At 45.5% G+C, this 14,857-nt stretch overlaps 1 protein-coding gene and 1 long non-coding RNA gene across 4 annotated transcripts in view; both read right to left on the bottom strand.

Moving 5' to 3' along the window:
* The window catches only part of LOC111251359 (uncharacterized), a 327,630-nt gene that overhangs the window by 186,254 nt on the left and 126,519 nt on the right, over positions 1-14,857 (bottom strand). The window lies entirely within an intron of this gene.
* The window catches only part of LOC147755499 (uncharacterized), a 79,789-nt gene that overhangs the window by 10,348 nt on the left and 54,584 nt on the right, over positions 1-14,857 (bottom strand). Inside the window, exons 1-2 of one of the 3 annotated variants that reach the window (XR_015329407.1) lie at positions 11,322-11,929; positions 569-3,384 (exon numbers count right to left, since the gene is read on the bottom strand). This is a non-coding gene — a long non-coding RNA (uncharacterized LOC147755499). Of the gene's footprint in view, positions 1-568; positions 3,385-11,321; positions 11,930-14,857 lie in introns of those variants that run through there. The other 2 variants (XR_015329408.1, XR_015329406.1) reach the window with 2 other exon arrangements.

Genomic DNA, 14,857 nt, shown 5'->3' with positions numbered 1-14,857 from the left:
ATACTAAGGTCACGTGCGTTGTTGCCTTTTTTCACTAGGCTGCTGCAACACGCAGGCCATTAAACACTGTCGCCAAAAATAATAGGTGCCAAAAAGCTGTTCCCGGTGTATCCCGATGGAACGAGCAAGTGTTGAATATACACATAGTGATATCTAGTAAACACGATATATATTTGTTATGTATTTTCCTAAGGTTTACATACACATGAGTAGTATAAATGTTCCCTACGTATGGAATGCCAGGCAAACTCTGTCAATAGACAAGTAGTTAACAATATTCTTTTCAATTAATATATATTCATGCGAGTATGTACACGTTCTACAATTCACGCTCGAACATTTTAAGCGCAGTTTATCCTTCATTTTTTTTTCTGTGTGCATTCTAGTAGTATTTCATCCATCTTTCCTATCGATAGCAACTTGGAAAACAAGGTTTGCTTTCTTCACACTTCAAACTCAATGGTTTCCAGAAAGATAACAATTTTTCTGGAAACCATTGAGTTTGAAGATAGTAAACCTAAGCCAGTAGCTTTTATGTCAGCTGTTTCTACTCTTGAAAGCTTTTTACCGTTCCAGTCAGCCCCTGTAGGATATATATTCCGTTGCATGCCTTATTAGCGACAGCGGCTTCATAGTATCACTTGGTGTTCATCTGTTCTTGAGCTTTTGCCTTCCTGTTTGGCTCTAAGTCCTTTCCACTCATTGAGCCTTCGCGCGTAATGCCAAGTTTAGATGCAGTGGCAGCCGCCCCTTTCGGCGTTGTTGCCTAGCTTAGCACGTTAGCTACTGACCGACTGGCCGACGCGAGGGATAGTTAGAGCCACCGTAGAAAAACGTGGCGCTGTAGTCCGCTGGGGTGCATAAATTTATTCTGCTGAAATTAAGCAGCGCCGGCTGCGCGTGTGAAAATACGGACATAGCTTAGTTAGTTCCGACGCAAGCAATGAATTCCGAGCCATGGCTCTCAGCATTCGCGAGCAGCACGAAGCCGGCCAATGACTAACGCCTTAAGCTACGTTAAAACTACTATTGATACAACAACGGCGGAAGCCGCAGTAGCAGCAGAAACGCTAAAAAAAAAACCAATAGTGTAGGTTTTTGGCCAAAACGTGCGCATGGAGAAAAAAAGGTCGCTGTTTACCTGTTGTCCAGTCTCCGGTTGCTTCAGGCCGGTAAAAGTCATTACCATCATTGCGGTTTGCCCTAGCGTACGAAATCTTACGGTAGTTGGAGTAGTGATGGCTATACCCGCGTTAAAACGGCTTTACCAGTACATGTGCAACTGTTATTAGAAATATTTAGAATTAGGACCCTAGATCAGTATTCGTTGTTGCGTCGCACATTATCGAGAAACACACCTATTGCAAATTTCTCGTAATAGGAAAATAACAGAAGCAGACTTTAAACATACTGAATAGAAAGTCTATCTGCGAATACGACCATTTACTAAGTGTTATTAAACCACTCTTTAGACGGCAAAACGAGCAAGCGGAGAAAAGCTTCATTCATGACAACACACACACAAAACATTCGGCGAACTTCTTTGTTTATGGCGACATACGGATGTCAATTTGATTTGGTTTACAGACAGATTAAAAGGATGGCAAACCTAATATCCCTCAATGGTGTGGCCTATGACACATTTTGCGAGGAACGGAACAAAACAAGAACATCGGTAATGTTAGCGATTGTTTTTGGTACCAGATGTTGGTGGGACCGGCAAATGTGAAAATTGCAAATCGTACTGCACAGCAATCAAGGTTCTACGGTCAAAAGGTAAACGGACCTGTATCGTCCTTTTATGAATCTTAGACAATTGTCTGCCATTGAAACTATTTTCAAATATCCCATATTAGAAGGACATCTTCTAACAAAATGATGAGGCTGACAGATGTGCTACGCGAAGGAGCCGTTGCCTACAATCGAGTACTTGATTTGACAAGGACTAACTAGTATTAGCGAATTCAAGTCGATGACTTAGCTTAGCTATCTTTCTTATATTCAATGGATTCCTGAAATCAACCCTTGCTAACGAGATTTGTGATCTTAGCAAAGCTCAATGCTAAAATATTTAACTTTACACTTTTCACATATGTTCGTCCACCGAATTTGCAGATGGAACAATAGGTCGCCAAGCGGAGTACTGTTAAGTGTCACAAGTTCTCATCTTCTCGACATCGTTTGTTTAAGAAAAAGGACGAACAAAAAGCATCGACGCCCTACCCACGCATTCACCTTTTTACCCCCCGGTGATCACCGGTAATGCCACAGATGCGCAAGCTCAGACCAGACATCCGCTGATGTTTGCGATTCTATCTTGCTAGATCCAACCATGATCGATGTGTTTCAATGCTTTCCGGTGTCCCTCCGTAATTCGGCGTTATTTGTGCGATCTTCGTATGTTTATGTGAGGGCGTAGGCTCACTCGCCACGTAACTTCAGCCTTAAATCTACAAAATGGAGAGTCACGGACCACATTTATCGGGCATATCGAAGGTCACGCGGTAAAAGTCATCGTAAATCTCAGTTTACTAAATCGCGAAAATACGGTTTGCCCCCGCTTTACATCAGCACCCCACCAAAATCAGCTCAAATTGCTAGTGCAGCGAAACACTTTGTTTGTATTACATTCACTACGATATTTTTAGGCGTCTGTTTGTCAGTCACATTTACTTAGAACTTTTATATATGAGACTCGACATCGGGTTATCAAAATATTTGGTCGATATTTATATTTCTCCACTTTTCGAGACGGATGTTTATGTTGTATTGCAACGAATCCTAATAATTCAATTTAGTTAATCCTGCGACAAGGCCGAGGTAACTAGAATCGTCTTCACGGAAGCTGCTCAAGCACAGAACACACCGAACCTCAATGTTTTTGGCTGGCTTTATGGCATTACATAATTACTATGAAGCTTCTCTTGTGTTCCGTCGCTTTGGCACAAATATGCTGTTCCTAAGCCTAATTAGAGCCATGCACAAAATGGATTCTTATTGTGGTTTGATGAAGGAATGTCACAATATCGCAACTGATGAAATCACATGTAAGGCCCGACTAACGCTAGGCGCTCTATTCTCTGTCGCGGAAAAAGGGGTCCTGGGTGAAAAATCGGACCGTGATCATTGCAAGCATCCTGACCTTTTCCATCAAATTCGTCATAGACAATGGGTGCGTGTAATGTAAACAGGCGTAGATGATCGATATCGTCTGCTGTGAAATCTTCTAGCGTCGTTGGTGTAGCTGACGCTGTTATTGACGAACGAAGTTGTGACGCGGTGGTTTCGTCGGACATATATTTCTATGTGAGTCTTCGCATGAACTCAAAATTTTGCTTACTTCCGTTCTTGACTACGGCTAGAAGCATCCTATTGTGTAATTACCTGTAAAAAATAATACCGTAGTTAGCCAATGTTTATCACGAAATTGTTAGTCACGTTTGGCAACCGCGAAATGCCTCAACGCGTCACGAATAGAAACTAACCTCAGTGACGACTTGTCCGTACTCGAGATAAGCATTAGTTAATTGTTCTTAGTAAAGGAAGCAGCTTTGGACGTCTGTCGCGTAACACATTTGTTTTCGTACGTGTCGGCGTGGTTTTGCAGTACTGTATAATCGAAACACTAATTACAAAAACGTTAGGTTAAATATGGGTATCACTCGATATGAGCAGTAAAATTACGCAGTATGGGGGATAACGTAGATGACACCATGGACTTCAACGCGCTGTCTTTTAATTTTTGCTATCGTTGTTTAAGATTCATCTGGCTTGGGTAATGGTTTCTACGCGCAGCTATGCGCGCGTGCATATCGGAGGCACAAAGGTCGGCAACGATACGCAATGTCGGTGAACAGTTCGTCGCTCCAAGTTTTTTAGTTGTTAGAAGGACAAGATGCAAAGGCACTTGATAACGCCGACAAAGGAGCAGATGGCTTATTTTACGTCGATTCAAATTGCAGGCCTGCCGCGCTATAGTACCGTTCAAGAGTTTGGATTGTCATCCGGCAACTGAAGAATTCCGAAGAGTTAAAACGGTGATATCTACCCGCTTCCCCAATTTCAATGCATAGCAGTTCATTTTCACAACGATGGGCCCAGTCTGTTCGATGCGGACGAGTGCGCAGAATATAGAAGGTTCTCACACTTTGACGGATTGCTTACCATATAACTCATCCATATACCATATAACTCATCGAGCAGTCTTTGAAGAACGTTACGCTTACTTCTTATCCTATTTGTTTGGAATCGTATATATATTGCGTACGTAAAGGTTCTGTTCTCAAAACGTTATGCAAATCTTTCTTTCCGTACCACCTCATATATCTATAGTCGTCAGCGGACGCACGGTTGAAATGTACAAAGTGAATTTTCCGTAGATGCTGTTGGTAGAGGGCCTGCACCCAAGACTAGTAGGTAGCCGGCATGCACCTAGCAAGCATCTACGAAAGCACTGCAACCCTGCCTCGCAGAATCTTTGTCTCAGAAGAGAAAGCTTTTGGGAAGAACTACCGTCGCCCTCGGCAATCCCCAAATGGCCAAAACAGCCACTTCTAGCTGATTTGCTCCGTCAAAAGCAGAAAGACGCTTTGAGGTACCTAGACCTACTCGGACTAAAGAGACGACATCCTAAACTATCCACGCACCCATATGAGTACACAGGAAGTCAGCTACAAATAGGTCGTGTATTGAGGATGTCGTGAGGGACAACGAAGACGACAACGCAGCGAATACTAGCAAGTAGCCGACCGACCGAGATGTAGCGGCGGTAGCTATGGCTTGCTCCGTTGTACTTGTGCGTGGGACTAATCCCAGCGATAAGAACGTGAAGAATAAGCCAGCAGCAGCGGGCGAACGAAACAAGCGGTCCTACCTCTGTCCGTGTGTACTTCGGCCTATGCGGACACCATTGACAGGCGAAGATGAAATAAGAACCAGACGAAGAACGTTGGCTCATCTTGAACGGCAGGGACGCTGCCTGAAGAAAAAAGGGTTTGCAGGAGCGTCTAGGGATATTTCTGGTTACCATCGTTTTCACTCCTGGAGAGCAGTGCCGATGACGACAACAGCGACATTTATGGGGCTACAGACAAAAGGGACCGCTTCTCCGGCTACTGCCGCTTCTACCACTCATAATGGTGACGGGCAGATCCAATAAGGACAATTAGATATTCCAGTAGGACGATTAGGGATAATGCGTCCTTTGTTCGCGGTTGTCGTTCACTCATCCAGTCGGTCGGCGGGCCGAGCAGGAAATCGAATGGGTGGCACAGGAGACTGGCTTTGGCTACAGCTGCCTCTCCTGTATGGCGGCCTGCTTCGATTCTGTTCACCTTCTGTCCTTAAGAAGCGAACACCCCAACGTCCTCTGGTGCGACCTTTTCCGGGCCAACCTCTCCGGCTTCTTCTTACATACTTCTAGTTATTCCTGGAAACAAACGAAAAGAATAACTATTTTCTGACCACTGCTGCCGCTTTTCTCTTCTATCTGGCCTGCTTCTTCATGCTTGTGCAGGGGTTCTGCTGCCAGGCTGTCAAGTTGGCCTATAGCAGCTAGAAACGAAAACAGTGTCTTTCAAAAGCCTTTGCTGTTTGGTTGCATCGAAAATTTGAGTCTTATCTAGACTTAGCTCGGAGCTTTATGCAGGGGTAGGAGCTCATTCCCCCCAGCGCGGTTTCTCTCTAAACACCGACCTTACCCATAGCATTGCACACAGTAGATGAATTGAACCATGGAAAACTGCCTCCCCAGGTGCACGAGTAGACCGAGCTTGTTAACGAACTAACAAGGGGAGTCCAGCTATGTCTAACTTCTTCGTTCGGAAATTCGTTCTTGAGTTCATGTTTTCATCACGTGGATATATATTATTGGCTTTGTGCTTTTGTAGTTTTCAGCTTATGAAGCCGACGATGCTGTATTACAAATAAGCTTCTCTACCCTATGTTAAGCCTGGAAAACCCAGGCAGAGGCTGAACTCCAACGGGGAATTATTCCGGTTTTTAGCTGTATTATGCCCGGGATAATCACGATATTACGATATCGATCTAAAGCAGCGTGTTATCGTTGTTCCGCCTCTGGCGTCACATATGCGATGAAAAAGCTGACCGTGTACATACGTGTAGACGTCTACGTACATTTACCTTTAGGATTTTTATCGTACACCCTCTTCCGGTACTCTGTCAAAAAAACAAAAAATCACTGATCAAAACCTCGCTATCAGTTGCTTGCTTCAAACAAGCATACATGACGACGTTGCCCTCATTTTCATAGCGGTCATCAAAACTGTCGATATTCAAACGGACATCGGTCCGCGTCGGTTCAAACGTCCCTGCTCGTCGTTAACCACACCACTGCAGAGGGTATTTCCTATATTCTGTCCTACCTACTGCGCCGGTACGAAGTACGCTTAGACGCCTACTACGAAGGGGTTCCCCGCTGTTCGTATAGAGAGAGACAGTTTGCATTGACTACAAGCCTGTTCCCTGCGCTTTGTGACTCTTCCCAGGTTTCTTGTCCCAAATTCCTCGTCCCATCACCTTTGTCCTCGGCCGTCGTACTCTGTTGTTTCATTCCCTAGCAGAACGTACTAGCATGCGGTTTTCTCGATCAAGGTTGGTTGAGATGAGCTAGCAGCTACGCAGTGGGTTGGGAGTGAGTGAAAGCAGCCTTGAGCTGCGCTGCAGCCAAACGAACGTTCCTGGTGTCTAATTGCAGGTCATTACCGCTGGAGGAACGGTTCGCGACCAACCAGCCTCAGGCGTGCTACCTTTGTGGCATGTCCACTACGATCTGCTGTCACTAGAGCCTTTGCTATAGCGAACAACGCCACGCGAGCTCCTACCGTTGTCACTACAGTGAACCGCCAGCGACAATGAGTGACTTGTACTCGCCATTCGTTCTACCGGTACCACTTCCCCCACTGGCCAATACCAAGCGCACATTGTGAAGAGATCCCCAGCTAGAGCAGCCTCTGAGGTAGATGAGAGGTCTGGAACAGCAGCTACCATGGAGGTGCAGCTTCTCTCTTAGCTAGGTCCACGGGGGACCGCGAGCGAACGTCCTTTACCTCCCACTCCATCTCTTCTGCCCATCCTGGTTGTCCTTGTGGGCAGGAGACAACGTTCTGGGATGTGATGGTAGTAGTAGCGTTGGCCATATCAAGAAAAGGGATCGGTGTGGTCGTCCAAGAGTAGACGAATCGGGGAAACAATCCAGTCTGCAGCAGTTGCGGCGGCGGCAGCAGCAGCATCCGACCCGTCGGACTAGGCTGGTGCTGACGTCGGTGATCATTGCAGGAAGCAATTAAGGACTAATGCAATAATCAGGACATCCTGACGGACTTAGTTCTCTCTCCTCTCTCTCTCTCTCGTTTCTTCGCTCTTCCCTTCTCTAGCACTGTTTGCTCCCTTTCGTGGGGTGTCATAGGGGAGGTCGTGGTAAACTCTAACCGACAGCCGGTTGAATAGACGGATGAACCAACAGGGAACGGATTGGACAATTCAATGGTTGGAATGACTGGTCGACAAACGTGCTTCGTGCGGGGTGGCAATGCGAAGAGAGAAGTGGAAAGACAGATGTCCAAGAATGTGGAGACCGTTGATAATAGATGGTCTGGAAACACCCAGTTATTGAACACTATGTGGAGTAACATCAACTAAGCTGAGACTTCATGCTGACCATCCCTCGGTACTAGAAATAATTGGCGTGATTTAGTTTTGTCTTCTCTGAATAGCCTGTAATGGTCAAGCTTATTTAAGAACCCACTGAGCAATTACTATTAATGCGTATCATATAATCGTCGACGAATGAGGGTGAGCCATACGGCCAAAACAAATCGAGAAAACAAAAGGCATCACCTCAAGCCTAAAGAATAGTTAGTCTTGACGGATGAGCTTCATCGAGCCGGTTGCAATGTGCTGGTGCTATTCACCGAACTTATTGACGTAAAGCATGTGCGATAGCAGTACTATGTGTGCGTCTTCTATGGCCGCTGATACACGCGCTTACGTGTCGCCCTTTTCTAGGCTCACTAATCTAACAGAGTAAGAATAAGTGCGAAAATGTGGATAACATACGAAGAAGAAAAAATGGGCCTGCCAGACTCACTACCTTAATTCAGGCTTTGTGCATCTTGCGGACCGTCCTAAACGGAATGATAATAGCATTGGTGCAGCGCTGCAGCTAATATACTTCCTCAAGCTACCAACAAACAAGCGCCGCAGATGCTTTATTTCGTGGTAGTAATCTCGATGGCGCAATGATGCCTATCAGCGGTAGTTCCTATTACCGCCTCTATGACTTGACTCACTCTCACATGCTCATCTGGCTTCTCCCGCACCAATTAGTGGACTAAGTCCTTTTCGTCCCTCACGCACAGCAGCTCCTTGGAGGCGCCAAACCAAATTCAAGGTACTGAAAACTGCAACATGGACGGCCTTCCTTGTACTATGCACTTCTCTTGGATGGGTCGGTAATATAAGCAAGACATGCATTCACCAGATACCCACATCTTTGTGCACTCACGCCCTGGGTGCCCTTGTTCCTCACTCATCTCTACGTATCGAACCGGCTTCGCTTAGTCTCAGTGATTCGGATCTGAAGACCCTCGTGGCTTGACCTAACAACAGCTACTTTTTCTAACAAACAGCAGGTCAGCCTTCCACTGTGTCCGTTTTTTTGGCGGGTCCCACAATTTCTACTAGCATGGTAAGTTCAAGGTAGTATTGCGCCATCCTCACATAAGAGATGAATCGGTTGCTTAGTTGTCTTGTAGCATCATTCGCGGAAAGCAATGCAGTGGGAAAAGGCAGGCAAAAGAGAAGGACGGTAAGGGAGAGTTAGGCCCCTGTAAGTATTCCCGCTTCCCCTATATCCTTTAATGCCACTAATCCCTAAGCTTCGTTTTCATATACGCTTTCTCCCAAACTTGTTCGCGCGGGTTCCGTCCTGTCTGTCCCTAGCTTCAGACCTCAACAGACTGTCATGCCCGCGTTGTCTGCCGTTGCTACTCAAAAGATGGCCAAAAGCCGACGTAAGTTTCTTTCCCTGCCCTTGTCCGTACCTGCGTCTTTTCGTCGACAACAAGCTAGAATGAACCTTTCCATGACGAGATATACAAAAACCTACTCGCATGATAGTGCATTAGACAGTCGCAGGGCAAAAATAAGCAGGACTTGGTTTCTGCAAATCGCGCGAATTTTTTTTCGGGTTCGTACACACGTCGTGCCTTTTGTTCAATTCACATGATATTCTTGCGCATCTTTGCATCCGCCAAGCACTGGACGTCGCGACCAGATCTCGAGCAACCCAGAGTCATCAAAATATAATCGAGAATATCAAATCGTCGTTTAGTAAAAGTAAGGAGAGGTGTCGCCACTGTCAGATAGATCGCTGCAGAAGGATTAGACTTGAAGTTGAGTATATTAACTGGTAATGCAAACTCTAAATGCAGTATTATCCTGTTATTGTGTTGACTTAAATTGAAAACCTCCTGCCGCTTTTGGTACATCAGGATGATCAGTAATACGCGACTGCGTAATTAGCATAGCAGTTAGGTAATTACCGCCAGGAACAGTGCCGCACGCCAATCCTTATTGGTCAACAACAATCGTCTTCCGCCACAATTCCTACAAAGCAGCTGTTCTTTGGCTGAAAACTCCTTTGTTGAGCCAGTATAACAATAACAACAGTCAAACAATGTCCTCGAATAGACCGTGGACAAGTTTCTATAATCCAAAAACCACTTGACAGAATGTTTTTGGCTTATAGAAACCAGAATGTGGCATCGTAAAGAGGGCACAATGTGAGATCATCGAAGTAAGGGTTGAGTTCGTTGCGAAGCAACAGATCGAGGTCTAGACTAGGAGAAAGAGCCTTAACGTTAAAGGAATGAGCGCGAATGACAAACGCGGGTAAAAGCTGGAAGAACAATAATACGATGAGGAGCCGAGTCTACGAGAAATGGGCAGAGGTACCCGAGAAATACGGTTCTGTGAAGCGATGGGATGCAATGACGTGAGACGGGCTCTGGGACGCAAGTAACATTAGTAGCAATTTGGCGCTTCATCACCTGCTTGTTGTTGCATTCGTCGTCTTTTGCCCCCGTTCGGTGCGCGCCGTCTCGTCGTCTTCGTTGGTCTCGAGAGGCATACCTTCGTTTCCCTGTAGATTAACCAGTCAGGTGCAGAGCCGCTGGCCGTTCACATTCAGTGGAAAGAGACCGAAAATGGACGTGACAGAAAAAGAAAGTTTACGCCACAATGCGCTGTTCTGCTTAGACATGTCCCCCATGAAGCAGGCCAAATGGCTGCGCACAGGAACGAGTGCCTATGTGTGACTGTCCTAGGAAAGTGTTACTGATCACACCTGCTGTCTGCGACCAATGCACAATAGTAATCGAAGGTGCTAAGCAAACAAACACGCTACAACGCTATAAAAATACTGAACAAAGTGCGCCTATGCTTCATGAAATGAGTTTGCAACTGCCTGTGGAGGAAGAATAGCTGGGTGAGTGAGCGAGCACCAACCTGTCTGGGGAACAACGAGGGATAAGAAGAGGTTAAAAGCAATACCCCCGAAAAACCTATCATATTGGGGGGGAGCGAACGAACAAAGCGGAACTCGTTGAGCTTCCCTGGGGATCGCGGCAGACTCACATTACGACATTTTCGTATGAAGGGAGTTGGTAATGACAGTCAACAGTATGTAGCTATATAAGCATTGGAACTGTAGCATAGTGGACTGAGTGGCAGCAATCACTGAGCCACCAACAGAGTTCGTCGCCATAGTATAATCATTCGGGTTCATCAAAGAATACTCTATTGTAGCGTCTTCCTATACCAGCTTGTAAAACGAATACCATTTGCTGTTGTCTGGTAAACAGATACTCGCTTATAGGTGGTACACTGTAACACTTATTTTTCGTACCGGCTGCACCTTCTGCTAGAAATTCACTGGCCAGTTGTTAGTAAATATGTTCCATAAGTTTGTCACACCTACGGTATAGTATGTATCGTTCGCCGGGCTTAAATCAGCGAACCTCTGCGGCTTCGTCAGACAGAGGCTTAGCCTTTAGATGTTAATGAATAGCTAGCCACTTACCATCGTGCTGAAGGACAAACGTGTACAATCACAAAAAAAGAAGGTCAAAGAAGGGCTAAGAAAAATAGCATGGTCTGTCTTGGCACACAGACAGCAAGAGTCACTCCGATTTAGTGACAAGAAAACACAATAGCTTGAAATTGATCATAAATACGTGAAGAATGACGCACGCACATCTTGTTTTCGACATCCGGCGCGCAGATGTCGTCAACCTACTTACGTACACGCATGTTGAACTTCAGAATTGTAGTACTCGTTGAATTTCTCGAATTATCCCAAACGGACGTCATGCTACTAGTTGATGTATTGAAGCGGTTCCTTCACAAAACTCACTTCGCTGACAGCGTTCGCCAATCAGTAAACGCTGTTGCTAAAGTTGGTCATACACTGTTTTCTAAGGAGCGCAACATTCTCACAACTTCTAGTAAAATCAAAAGGAGTGCAGGTATCCACGAGTTCAGACACAGGCATATACAGATCACGGACGCGAAGAAAAGCCAGAATAGCACGGATCGAGTTAGATTTGAGCCTTCCGATATCGCCAGTTTAATGCGACGTCAGTATGGGTCCTCGTTGTTGGTTTTTTTTCACGGCGGTGGCGGTGACGGCGACGGCGACGGCGGCTTGCTTATCGCTGTGGCTTCAGCTGCTATAGCGGGCTGCCTATGTGTAGCTCGTGGTTATTGTGATGGTGCAGTGACAAATTAGTAAAGGTTTAGTAACGTAGACGAGGTTTGAAACGAGGCGTACATTCGTTTAGTGTTGTATGGGACTAACCATTTCAAGCAATGCCTAACGATAACATAATCGGGCATAAAGGTCGAAACATTAATTTTGTTTGTAGTTCAAAGTTAGGATTTTTAGCCATTTGTATAGAAACATAAGATGTGAAGTTGTTACACAGCACACAGTTGCTTATAGTTTGCTTTTACTGGCCTACCCTGCGCTACAACTAACTCTAGCAAATTACATAGATGCACATGCCTAAACAGAGTGATCGACGAATAACGCCCAAACAGACAGAGCAATGAAATGTCAAGACTTTTGTACGGCAGATGCGTTAACGCGACACAGAAAACAGGAACGAAAAAGAATTAGATGGTGGAAACCAGTCGAGAGGGGGTATTGTGTAGAAGAAATGTTATGTATGAGTCACACAGCAATGCTGCCTATTGTAGTGGCGAAGAATCGGCAAACAGAGTCGGCAGAAGCGTCGAGCAGGATCCCGAGCAGTTACATTTAGACCGTCTGCTACCCCAAAAATCACACAATGCTACCGTTGTCATCTTGGCGCCTCGTCGTCCTACTGGCGGTTTCAAGACCAGCCACCAACGGCGGATTAGTCCTTGCATATGCTATGGATAGTCGTCTGTGGTAAGCTAACAAGCATATACACCAAAACGCCGCTGAAGCTGGAACTGCTGGCATTCTCAGAACAGACCAGCTATGACCACTTCTGGCTCATCAGACATTTCAAACCGTTCCTGTCACTTGAAGGCTTTCTTTTTCTCTTCCGAGAACCCTCGCCACGCTTTTCGAATTTCCTCCCAGAATTTGATGGGGGTTTTGCTCCCTCGGGCGCTCTCATAGCTGTTACGACACTGGCACTTAAGGCGGTAGCCGACTTTTGTTGGGGGTGGGTCTCAGTGATGGACGAAACGCGTCTCCTGCTCGCCTTTGCTTGGACTGCCTCCTGCTGGTGTCCTCTGTCGGTCCATTCATTCATCTGGTCGGCATGATCATGATGGATGGGTAAGCCGCTGTGGTTGTCGTTGTTATTTACTACCACTCGTTGCATGGCTTGGACTGAAAGTGAAAGACTGTACGGGCTATGCCGCAGGGACCAACTTACGGAGAAAGAGCAAGCAAGCGACAAGCCTAGCGCCGGGATAGACCCAGACCCTGGCCTGTACTACTACGAAAGCAACATGAACGCTGTGTTGCTTGTCACCTTCACTGCAACTACTGGTATCACAGTCGGATGATGGCAGCGAAAACTCCGAGTGAAACCTCAGCTACCCAGAGGTCTGCCCCTGCTAGTGTTTGCTGGCGTCGGTAGCGCCAGTCATCTCCCAGCTTTGTTTCCACTCACATACGCTATCCTTCGACCGAACTTGTACTCCGCAACCCTTACAATTTAAAACTAGGGTACAGCCTTCTGCTAAAGCAAACGAGCGCGCCACCCCCGTTGTCGTGGGACAAGCGTGAACGAAAAGGAAACCCGGAGAGGAAGACGCTAAAACACCAAAGAATTTGTGAAAGAATGAGTAAAAAGCGCAAAGCTCTCCACCGCTGACGGTTCTTGGTGGTCACTCGGATGGACGGAGTCCTCTGCAGGAATATTGTGCAGTTGATAGAGGTACAGGATATAACTTGGAAAAACGCTGGCTGGCGGGTTTGTTGTAGAGCACCATCCTCTGGCAGCATTTTTTACGTCCATTTTGCTGACCTATAGTGGTAAAATGGTTGAATTGAAAAAAAAAGAGAATCATAGAAAATAAAACAATAAGACTTTCAAGGACTTCATCTACTATCGCAGCGTCAGTTAATCATCGTCTAAACAAAGGTCCACGCGACGATCTAAAGAACGACGGTCGAATTTAAACTCAACCAAAAACCCGGCAAGCTTTCTACTCATTATCCATGTTGCATCGTGCGATTGAATTAGCAAAGTTAAGCATGACAATACCAATTTTACTACATGCAATGGCCGCTTGTTTTAGGCAAAAAGGCGTGCGTTTTTGTTATTATCTTTAATGCACGTTCATGTTAATAGAGAAAGTTCATATGTCGCAGTTCTGCACCTGTGTTGCCATTGGCATATATATATTATCATATACATATATACAGTACTGGCTCTGTTACACCGCAAACTATGGAATTCATTGTTACCATTGTATGGACGGTGCACAAATGATGAAGTAAAATCTCTTTCATCTTCTGCGGTTGTGCATAGAAGCTGTTTTCGATATGGGAGACGATGATAAAAAGGTACATATGGACACGCCTTGTACATCTCACTTAGTTACGGTAGCAGAGATTACTACATTGTATAAATAGCATACTTTCGGTAATAATGAATAGAATATTAGCTTAATTATTGCAAAGGTGTACCAGGCATTGTACGAACTTGCATACAACTTGGCACCACTTAACGGAATACCGCCGAAAACGAAAGGACCCATAATCTACTTTTAAAATTTCTATTTTTAAGCATACAGGTGCATGTGTCTACGAATCTATGCACATTTCCTATAAGAACAAGTGTCGTCGAAGCGCGAAATAGGGATAGTACTGTTTAGTGTGGCTCGCCCATTTACCGATGCAAGCACCACATAAAAGCGCAAGCATTTCGGAGAAAATGCAAAGAAATCGTACGAAGATGGCTGAAATGGAACGATAGCGTATGAAATAAATGTCAAAAATCAACGGCCCAGCAACGGAGTGTCAATTCGATGAGAGAAACGCAGCACGGCCAACATCGGTGGAACCCCGTGGCGACCATAGCACCTGAGATGTTTTTCTGCAGAACTTATTTGGTTTGGTTAGACGTGGTAGCAACAGAACCGCACGTAAAATTCGGACTCGTTTATTTCACGCAAATAAACGTCCCGTAAACATCCAATAAAGGAAGAACGTTGACTAGATCTATTTTGGAAATCATGTAGGCAAAATTACCGGGCTGGTTTTTCGTATAGAGGGTGCGGAGTTGGGTTTGACGAGACCCCAAGAGGTGTCAAAAGTGTCACAAACGAG

Source organism: Varroa destructor, unplaced genomic scaffold, assembly GCF_002443255.2.
Source record: "Varroa destructor unplaced genomic scaffold, Vdes_3.0 BEIS01000005.1, whole genome shotgun sequence".
Lineage (NCBI taxonomy): Eukaryota > Metazoa > Arthropoda > Arachnida > Mesostigmata > Varroidae > Varroa > Varroa destructor.
This window is presented reverse-complemented; position numbering and strand designations above follow the sequence as displayed.